Genomic DNA, 11,416 nt, shown 5'->3' with positions numbered 1-11,416 from the left:
AACAAAATACATAATGACTGCCAAATTGTTATTGCAACCAGAAACTTCAGTTTCTAAATCATAAAATGGAGCCTCTTGCTGCAGCTATGCTGATAATGTCAAGTGTGGGCCACAGTTTAAGAGAATCTCTGTTGAGGTGGTTGGTGTATCTGGTTAATCACTACAGTGAGAAGTCAACTGTGAGGAAAAGATGTGTGATTAGGAGGCTTGGGATTTTTTTTTAATACAGAAAGAAAATTTGGAAATAATAAAGGTTACCCACAGATGCCATAATATCTAATAGTTATGCAATAGATGCTACATAACTACTTCAATCATAGAATGTTAAGGGGTTTGAATGGACCTTAAAGATCATCTATTCCCAACCCCCCTGCATAGGCAGGGATGTCTCCAACTAAACCAGGTTGTTCAAGGCCTTCTCTAGCCTGGCTTTTAACACTGCCAGGGATGGAGCATCCACAACCTTCCTGGGTAACCTGGTCTGGTGTCTTACTACCCTCACAGTAAAGATTTTCTCCCTAATATCCAACCTAAATTTCCTGTCCTTCAATTTGTGCCCGTTACTCCTTGTCCTATCCCTACAGTTCCGGATGAAGGGTCCCTCTCCAGCTTCCCTGTAGGTCCCATTCCACCTGAAAGTTGCTGTGGGGTCTCCATACAACCTTCTCTTCTCCAGGCTGGACAGCCTCAACTCAGACTGTCTTCATAGGGAAGGCACTCCAGTCCTCTCATCAGCTTTGTGTGTCTCCTCTGGACTTGGTCCAACAGTTCTGTGTCCTTTTTATGCTGGGAACCCCAGAGCTGGATGCAGCACTCCAGGTGGAATCTCACAAGAGAAGAGAGGGAGAATCACCTCCTTTGACCTGCTGGCTGTGCCCCTTTTTAAAATGGAGGATGTATTTCCCTTTCTCCTGTCATCAGGGGCCTCACCTGACTGCTACGATTTTTCAGAAATGACTGATGGTGGCTTAGTGATGTCATCTCTCAGGTCCCTGCAGAGGAATCTCATCAGGTCCCATAGATTCATGCACACTCATGTTTAGGTCTCCTCCAGTAGCTGGTTACAGATATTCTACCCAGCTTTCTATTTTGGCATTCTATTTTCCAAAATGTTCAGCTATGCCTGTACTGAAGAAACATATTTTGATGGATTGGTGCGTAATGCAGTAAGAAGGTGGTCAGGAGCGCAGCATCTGTGTTTTGCTGGGTTAGCACCAATACTTGCCCAGCCACATCAAGATTTTCTACCAGCAAGAGAGACACCATTGTGTCTTCAGTCCTTCTTCAGTTCCAGTGCCATAGGGCCAAGGGGTGGCAAGAGATCTGTTAAAAACATTTCCTCGACTCAGCACCTGTCAGTGCTATATAGCCCTTCTTAAAGAAATCTGGAAGAATTTGGAGAGAAAAGAAGGTACATACAGCTGATATTGGAATTCATAGGTGTGGTGCAAGGTACAGAGGAGAGTTAATAGGAAGGTTGGTTGTAAAACTTGTGCCAGTGAAGAGACACTGTAAAGGAGATATTCCTTTCTTATTGGCTATTTGTTCCTGCCCTCTTCTTTGTTTTGACACAAAAGATGATGTAGCTGGAGATTAAGGTGCTGATCTGGCTGAAAATAAATACGAGAAGCAGCAAACTGCTATACTGCTGGTTGCAGGTTGAGAACAGTCTGTGCAGATGTTGCTATAAAGGAGCAAAATCCAGTGTCAAGTACCCCTCCAGCCATGCTTTTTTTCTTGGTGACTGCCTGCAGGAAGGCAAGCCAAGGTATTGTGTCCATAAATGTTTTGATAAACCAGACTGATCCCTTGCCAAGCCAACTGATTTTATTTGGTTTTATGTCCGCATTTATTTTAGAGCCGAATTCTGTTGTATATCCAATGATACCGCAGTGCTACTGTCCCTTTTGGTGACTCTTCCCTGCCTTGATGGCATGTTGGCAGCTGGTTGATGGCCTCAAGCCAGTGGTGGCAGTGCTTGCAGGACTGTAGAAGGTGCTTTGATGTTGCTACCGCGGAGTGCTGGACTGTAATGCCATTGATCTCATCGGGATGGCTCACCTGTGGTCACCGCTCTGATCTGAACGCTTCACAGTATTCCCTTATCCCACTTGTAAAATTTTCTTTGCAATGAAGAGGCCTGAGTATCACTTGCAGAGGGTGTTTTATGTGGATATTTGTTTTCTATAAGTATATAAAGAGATATCCATCTAGATGTGTAATAAACACCCCATAAAACAACTTAACTCTACATGGAGATTTGCAGCTGTGTTTACATAGCCTGACACTGCAATATCCATACATCATCCCTTCCTCAGCGAAGTCTTGCTTCTCTTTTATCCCTCCTTGCCTTTTAAAGGCTCTGAGAAATTACTTTGCTCCCACATGACCAAAGCTTTCCATGACCTCACTGCATCTCCTTCTTAGCAGATATTGTAGAAACACTACAGCATAACAGCGTTGTGCTAACTTGGAAGAGGTGGACTTGAACGTGAGCACCACTGGTGGGAATGTGACATGAATTAATGAACATCTAGGTCAGATTTAGATCTCATTATCCTCATGCCAGCAGCCTGTGAATCTCACGGTCTCCTTGGCTGGAACTGTGCTCATATAAGACAATTCACACGCTCTTACACAAACCTCTCCAAAGATGCTAACAAATTAGCAAAAGAGTTGCTCCTTTTGTGCTTTGCTGGTGTCACTTGTTATCAACAAATTGGTTCTGCAAAATTCATCTGCGGAAAGCAATGCCTCATCTCCGCAAGCAGCTTGGCACTGCAGGCACTGAGCTTGGACCTTTCAAAGGAATCCCCACCTTCTGATTTGATTTCCTGGTTTTCCTGAACTTGCTCCACAAGCTTGCCTAGGCAGAGTTGCCTTTTAGCTCAGTCCCACTCTCTTGCATGATGCCTAAGCGGGGATTAATTTGTTCCTTTGTTGTAAATCTTGCAGGACAGACGGAGCCTGTCATTGTCCGCGTTCCTAGGAATAACCAACATCATTAAAGTACGTGAGCTTGTACGTATGCGCAAGCTCGCACAGAAACACAAACACACGCTTCCCTAATACTAGAAATTTCCTGTAGGTGGTAGAAAACTCCACAGTTTACATTTACTGCTCATTATTGCAAGTTGCACTGCAGTGGCAGTAGGTAGAAGTCCCACCTCGCATCTTCTACACGTGGTGACTAAAACAGTTCCTCTCCAAAGAGCTGGTGCGGAGTTGCCTCTGCATGGTGTTGTGGAGGGTTGTGCTTCCTCTCCTTTGCTCCTCCTGCCTGTTTTCCTGGCTGAGGTTGGATGGCAGGAGCCCCAGCAGAGGCTGCTGCACTGTAGCCCTGGTTGTTCCTCCCGGCAGCTGGTCTCCAGAGTGACAGCAGTTGTCTGGATACCTCAGTGTGTGGCTCCTGGGGAGGGTAATGTGAGCCACCCTTGAGGCAAAAGCTCTGCCTAGTTTGGGCAGGGGTGATCTCCAGCAGATCTAAGTGGAGCATGACTCTCTATTCTTCTTCCCAGTCATGACCTCCTGAGCTGTAAAATCCCAGGTTATTCACACCCTGTGGCTCCTTGGACTGAAGGATAAAAAAAGCAATTGAGCTTGGTGTGCCTGATTTTTCTACCCTTTGTATTGCACATGTAAACTTGATGTCCAGATCTGAGGCTTTGAGTGAGCGGGATAAAAAGGCCGTGTTTATTTGCCAGCAATTCTATGGTGTGGATAGACCCTGTGTCTAGAGATCACAGAACATTTTATAAATGTTATTAATCTCATTTTCACAGACAGAGATGCTGCAGTGAAGGGTGGATAAGATGACTTTGTGAAGCTGTCTAGGAGGAGAGGGCTGTTTGCTGAGATTTAAATCCAAGGCAGAGTTATACAGATTGAAAACATAAACTTGCATTAGCCTAATGTAAGTAGCTCTTCCATATGTTTGATCTACTCATCCAAAGTTTTCAGTTACATCTATCATGTTGTTAATGTCCAGAAATGTTTGTAGAAAAGTTCAGAAAAACAGTGCTGCCCTCCTTGCCTGGGCCTGGGATGTTTCTTTCACATTCCCCAGAGCTGCTCATCAGTCTCTAAGAACTTAACCACGATTCCTCATCCTGCTCAGGAAATACCTTGTCAAAAATGGTTATCCATCAAAGAGATTTATATCTCAGTGCGGTTCATAGGAATCCACTCTCAGATTGCTTTGTTCCAGATGCTCATACTTGATGTCCATATTTCTAGAACTGATAAACTGATAAATTTCGTAGTAGTTCCTAGTGTGCCCTGGAGATGAGGGTGAGGATTTCTGGGTTGGCCCCAAAGCAGCATTTTGAAAGAATATATATTGAAGAAGCAGCTTCCACCATAGCCCTTGTAGGCTGTCCTTGCTGGCAGCAGGGAGTTGCCATCAGTGGGGAAGTTCTTAACAGTGATATTTTGCAGTGTGGGCAGAATGCCTCCGTTGTTCAGGGTACGGAATTTATGGCTGCTCTCAAATCTCGGCGTGACTGTGTCTCTCAGAGTATGCACGCTGCTCAGGTTTCAGAGCTTTGCTCATTCTTGCTGAGGCATCAGAGCATGATTGCCCCCACTTTCTCCACAAAGCATCCATGGAAAGGCAACTGGACAGTGTGTAAGTCGCAGAAAATTTCCACCCAGAATTTCCAGAATTCTTCTTCTGTGCTTCCTCTCTAACTAGAGAGAAAATTTATAGAAGCTTCAAAGAATAGTTTGGGTTGGAAGAGACCTTAAAGTTTGCCAAGTTCCAACGCCCCTGCCATGAGCAGGGACACCTTTCCTTACATGCCCTTGTCAAAAGTCCATCTCTGGCTTTCTTGTAGACCTCCTTTAGGTACTGGAAGGTTCTATAAAGTCTCCCTGGAGCCTTTTCTTCTCCTGGTTGAACAATCCCCATTCTCTCAGCCTTTCCACATAGGAGAGGTGCTCCATCCCTCAGGACATCTTCATGTTCCTCCTTCAGACTCGGTCAAATAAATCCTCCTTCTTATATTGCAGGCCCCAGAGCTGGACTCAGAATTCCAAGTGAGTTCTCACAAGAGCAGAGTAGAGGGGAAGAATCACCTCCCTTGACCTGCTGGTCGTGCTGCTGTCAACATGGGATAAATTTTAAAGTGGGAGGATATTTAATTTTTTTGGAAGTTTTTTTAAATGGTTTTCCAGCCCTTGTTTTAAGGCAGATTCTGTTGTCACTGTTTAACCTGTGTGATAGGACAGTGTAATGAAATATTTGCATACGCCTTTGTTCTACTTTCTGTAAAAGGGCTTTTTTTCTGTGCATTGATCAGATGGAGACGTTCTCTTCACCCCTTTTTGGTGTCCTCTTCCTCCCTGACCTTCTGCCACCTGCTCAGCAGACCTGTGTGACTTCCCTCCCACTCCAGTGTGTGCTGCAGCCACCTGCCAGCTAATCGCCCTGAATTTGCTCACACTGCTGGGACCTGACTTGCAGATTCCAGCCGCCTTTACTTGAGGAATGGCAGCCTGGCAGCCTTCCAGGCTGCCTGCTGGATCTGGGCCAGCTGTATATTGTGAAACTTCTGCTCCTCTTGGACTTCGTAGTAATTTTGATCCCCCTGGGGTATTTGCCTAGTACCAGGTAGAGAAATCCAATAAAAAGCCCTGGGAATTTGCTCTGTGCTCAGCAACACATAGTTGCTACTGTTTCAAATCCTGTTTCTTTTACTGCAATATAAGGGGACTGTAAAACCAATAAAAGGCACTTTTACCTGTGACTGCAAACATTTTGGTGAACGGGAAAAAAAAGCTGCACGTGCTGGGAATTGAGATAAGGTCCAGATTTGATGCTCAGTGTGAACTGTTAAAAGACACGTAGAAGAGCAATAATTTTACTCTCTACTTCAATTTTGTACCAAGACTGAGCTTACTCTTGTCCTGTGCATTGCTGAGACTCCTTTCCTTTACTTGAATGTATTAAAATGAGCCAAACAAGCTGGGTTTCTCTGTTGTCCAGATGAGCGTCCCGCTGCTGCACCCTGTGCAAACAGTACTGTCCCCACAAAATGGGACCATGCTGCACACTCCCTGCCTACCTGAACGGTTTCAAGAGGGCTCCTCATGGAATAATCCCCAAAGAACCTGGAGCCTGTGCTTTAGATGCATGCCAGTTAAATAAATGCCTGTGCACCAGGTTACACATAGCCGGTGTTGTTTCCTTCGCAGAAGACACAAACATCCATCTCAGCACAGCTCCTCTGACAGAAAAACCAAGCGTATGAGCTGTTCCTCAGCATGGGAACTGCTGCTGCTGCTGCTGGTCTGTGTCACCTTGCACACAAGTTACCACTTGCTCATATATAATTTAATGTGGAATGTGGGAAATCAATTTGAGAACGAGGTAAAATGCAAACCTCTGAAGGTAGCAGGTCAACTGGAAAAACACCTTTCTCCTACATCCCCCGCTGGCCATGTAAAGATGTGACCCACAGCCAGGAAGGCTGACGCCCTAACAATCCCTCTGCACTAACTGTTGCCTTTGTAAATGCGTACTAGGCTGGAAGTGAGGATTTGCTCAACTCCCACAGCTCTCTGTGTTTAGTCCCTGTAGCCAGCATTTTGGGGGGCAGAGGGAGGATGTGTGGTCTCCTGCTTGACAGAGACCAAAGATCAGTGCTAAGGGCCAAGGCAAGCCACAGAATTGCCACGAGCCTGTCCAGAGCTAGAGCCTGCAAGCATGATCCTCAGCTGCGGCTCCGGGAAGCACCAAGCTGGAAATTTTTTAGGGTGTCCATGGGCACCTCAGTCGCACCCAGGTATCACAGTGCTTAAGAAGTTGTTATTTTGCTGGTACGTTTTAGTGCAGGTCTGCTGCCAGTCTTGCCCCGGAAGCTGCTTCTAGGGAAGAGGATTGGCACAGCTTCGCTCTCTGTCTTCCTGAATCGTAGCTATGGGGTCTCCTATGGGAAGAGGAGAATAGGAAAGGAGCTGGGAATCATTGTAGTGCCATCCTTCTTGAGTGTGTCTTGCCATGGTCTTGGACCTTCTTAGATGAGAGGTAGCAATTACCCATGCCATTACCCTTGATAATGTTTCATTAGTAATTGTGGTGATTATCTGTAACTGCCACTGTTAATAGTGTGCTAAGATTGGCAGGGTTCAGCTTACACTTGATTTCTGCCTTGGGTGGGGGAGGAAATGGCTGTTCGGTTTGTCTCTGCTGTCCTCTGGAACGATCTGTTTCACGTCAACTAAAGCCACAGCTTAGGACCGAGTGATTGTATTTAAGATGTTGGACTAAATTTGCCTTTCCAATTAAAGTCTAATGTCCCCCAAGCCAATTCCAGGCTACGAAGGACTTCTAGAAATAGCTAGGACCCCCAAGGAACATGCTGCATTCTTTAACCATGTTTTGAAGGATTGAATTTTGTTCAAGAATGTGCCCGTCGCTAACTGTGAGATGAATTAACACCTAAGTATCAGAAATTTTGGCTCACTTGCATGGGAAAGAAGTTGGTTCCTTGGTTTGACATTTTTAAAGAAGCAGCCCCAATGTCATCCTAAACTAAGATGTCTATTCTAGAAAGCCTAGGCAAAGGAAGAGGTAAGGCAGCTGTACAAGAGAAGGACTGGCTATTTATCGTTATGCAGCAGAGGAAAAATCCTTCCCCAAAAGAAGGTTCCATGGATTTTGTTTCCTGACAGAAAAGAGTGCACCCTCTTGGCCCCTCAAACACCATGGGAATCAAAAGAATTATTTACCAGAGGCATTTGTGCATCAAAGCCCTGCTACAGGCTGAGCTCAGTGAGTTTCAGGTTTAGATCCTGATTCCCACCCTTGCATTTCTCTGTTCGGCTGAACCTGCTTCTTCTAAACTGCTGAGTTATGGGTGTTTTAGAAGGAAGGTTTTTTCAGGGGACAGATGAGTTTAAAAGCTTTGCAAAAAGGAGTGTGAAAAATTGTACAAATGCGGAAGCACTTTATTATTTAGGCTGCTTTTGCAGTCCATATCTTCAGTCCACCTTAGTTTCTGTGTATAAAATACAAATTTAGGACATGAGCCTACAGTGGCATAGCACGTAGGATGCCCCTGTACGTAACAGCCTTTCACAAAGTCTGATGGAGACCCTTTTGCTGTGCATAAACCCTTACAAACTTTTCAAAGCTCTGCTCTCCAGGTTTCCTTCCCCGGTCATTGGAACAAGGTTACCAATCAGAGGCGGATGACCTGCTTGTTTGTGGGATTGAGGAAGACCCAGTAGACTGATGATTAATGGAGTCCTGGGAGCAGCTACTTTAAAGCCACTTTAAACTAGCTTTTGTTTTCTGCCCGAGCTGGCCCGGAGAACTGGGAACAGTTTGGGCTGGTTGTACTCAGCCCGGTGCATCCTGACAGTAATATGCTGTATCCTGTCCTGCTGGGCACTGGAGGCAATGCAAAGCCAGTCTCTCAGGAAACAGCCTGGTGCAGCCGTGATACAAACAGCACAATACACATTAGCTCTGAGCAGGCACCGCTGGCTGAAAAGATTTATTTTTTATTTTTTAATCTTTTTCCAGTGTTTATAGTATGGCCACGGCTTACTGCAAATGACGAAAATGTGAAGGAGTTGAATTCATCATGTTTGTATTTGCCAATCTTTCTGCATGGTTGCTTCTAACGAATTTGGGGGTTATTCAGCGAAATTTGGCTTCTTTTTTTCTTTTCTACCCACTAGTTTTGCTTTCAGGACCTAGGGCATAAAGGAAAATCTAAAATTATTCTCCTTCATAGTATTTCTTGGGTTTGAGGAAAGAACCACAAGCATTAGTGGTATTCCTGCTTTAATGCATTTTTATGTATACATTTATTGTCTATTTAATATGTGTATGTTGAACTAAGTTTGTCCCTCTGGTGTCTCTTTCACCCTGTTTAGTCAAAATATTTTTTTTTATTTTTTTTTTTTCTCCCCCCTGGATTATTCTTGAGGTTATACAAGTGTGTGTGGTCTGATATTTGAAAAGAAATTAGTCCTTTAGCTGGACACAAATACCATGATTTCACATAGCCACGGGTATTGCTGCATTAAGGGCTCAGTCTAAGACACTTAAAGGAGGAGGCTTGAGCAATTTAAGGAAGTGATGAGCATCGTCCCTCTGAAAAGCCAGCCTGTTATATAAAGATGGGTCAGATCAGATGGTGGGGAACTAATGAATCCCTTGTGCTTACATCTCAAACCCCCTGGCTTTCCATAAGTGACATGTGGTTGTCCCTAACAACAGACAGATGAAACCCGAGTTAATGGTGTAAGAGGCAATTTAGCTTACAGTTATATGCATTTTATTTAGATAATTGTGGGAGCTGCAATATGCTCCCCAAGAAATGTGGAGACAACTTACATTTACAGGCTCATCTTATGTTCATGTAAAGAAAAAAACGGGGATATGGTATTTAATTTCCTGAGAACAATGGTTCATGAAGGGTCTCAAAAGGGAAAACAAATGTCCCAAGGTACAAATATGTTGAATTTATCTTTTTTTTTTTTTTTTTTTTTTTTTTTTTTTTTTTTTTTTAGTGGAGCTTTTACTTAAGCATCTCTTCACTTCCTAGCTTCTCCACTCAACAACACAAAAGCGGATTTTAAGATGATGCTCTTTTATGAAAACATCTAGCTTAATTTTACTCCTGACATCCTTTGATGTATAAAGCCCCAGACTTTAAGTGATAGTTCTCCCTTAGGGTAACAGAAGTGTGTAAGAGCTTTAAAGGCCTTTAACCAAAGCCAGTATGGGGAAACCCTGCAGCACCAAAGTGTTTCGTTAGCACAGAGTGCCAACAGAGAACACCTTACCCCAGTCTACCTGAAGGAGAAGTTTCTCAGAATCATCATCAGAAGAAAACCCACTGACCTACCTGGGGCATTTTTTCCCCTATGCTGGCTTCACAGGAAGCAATGCAGCTGGGATGCTGGTTGTCCCTGGAGTGGTGCTGGCAGCCCATGAGCTCAGGGTGCTGAGTGTGGCTGGGCACTGCCATGGACACCACCCTGCGAGTGCTCCTCTCCGCAGCCGTCCCTCCCTGCCCTTCTCCACGCTGCCTCACCACTGCTCCCCTCCCCTCTCCGAGCACCACTGCTGTCGGTGAGGCACATGAGGTGATGACAATGTGACTTGTGACTTTCAGGCTCTCGGATCTCGGGCTAGAGGTGAATTATTGCTATTGCCCTGACGGCCAGTGTGGGAAGGGCTGGCGGGAGGGATGGGGGCACGTGGGCAGCCTTTCTGGCACAGATCTGTGGGCTCCCTTCCCTGCCACAAACAGAAAGGCATATTTACTCTCAGTATCAGAGGTTACTCCCAGAAAACCATAATGTTGGTATTGAAAATACCATTTATCACCACCTGAGATGGCCACAATTACATACTTTGCCTGCCACAAAAAGCTGTTCACTTCCATTCATCAAGGCTTACAAGCTAATGATACTGCTGTTGGCTGTTGCTGGTGCTTTGCTCCTTCTCTGTTCAGTGACTTGTGTAAAGGCAGCTACATGGCCCAGGAGGCACATGCAAATGGCAGGTCCATGGAACCCAAAAGTCACGTGCATCCATGTGACTCAGGGAGATGCCTGAGTCTGGACATGTTTTAGTATGATATGTACCATGCCTTTGCTTGTATGTGTGTTTTATTCCTTGAGGCTTCAGTGGAAAAGGGCCGTGAGCTGGACCCATCACACCAGTTTTGGGGCAGCTGATAAACCCCATGATGTCCATTGTGTCTGGGAATGTGTTTATTCCCAGCATGAGGCAGGGACCAGGCAAACAGGGACTGGTGGGGTTGGGAGAGAAGGAGGAAACAGTCCTTTACCCCACTAGTAAGTTCAAAGCTGCATGTGTGGCAAGCTTTTGATCCTTAGTGGTGTCTCCCTTGATTTTCTGATATATGAATGAGCCAGTACCATGAACATTTTTTTGTTTGTTTGTTTCGGTTTGTTTCTTTTCTTTCTTTTTCCCAAAAGAACGTCTATAGGACTTTCCGTTCTCACTTAACAGGCAGAAGGGACAGTAAGTTCTACCTTCTTTCAGTACAGTCTACGCTAGACAAAACCACTATGTATATTTTCTTGATTGTATTCCCAAGACCCTGAGATTATAATAATAATTATAATAATAATGACAATAATAATAGTACTAACAGTAATAATAACAATAATCTCAGATGTGGTGTATTATAGCCTGCCATGTCATTCAGCATCAGACTCATCCAAATGCTCATCAGATGAAGCCTCTCCTTGAGATGCAATTTATTAGAAGCATTTCACAATTCAAATGTCAATTTAGCATAGAACAAGTTTTTCCTCCTTCTGTCCCTTGGGCACTTCACTACAATCAAAATACCCCAGGAGCAGAGGTGGGGCCTGGCTGTGTGCTGCTGGTGGGTCCCTGCAGAATGATCCAGCCTGCCTGGGG

Source organism: Hirundo rustica, chromosome 1 (genome assembly GCF_015227805.2).
Source record: "Hirundo rustica isolate bHirRus1 chromosome 1, bHirRus1.pri.v3, whole genome shotgun sequence".
Classification (NCBI taxonomy): Eukaryota; Metazoa; Chordata; class Aves; order Passeriformes; family Hirundinidae; genus Hirundo; species Hirundo rustica.
The sequence above is the reverse complement of the archived record's forward strand: the minus strand, read 5'-3'. Positions refer to the sequence as shown.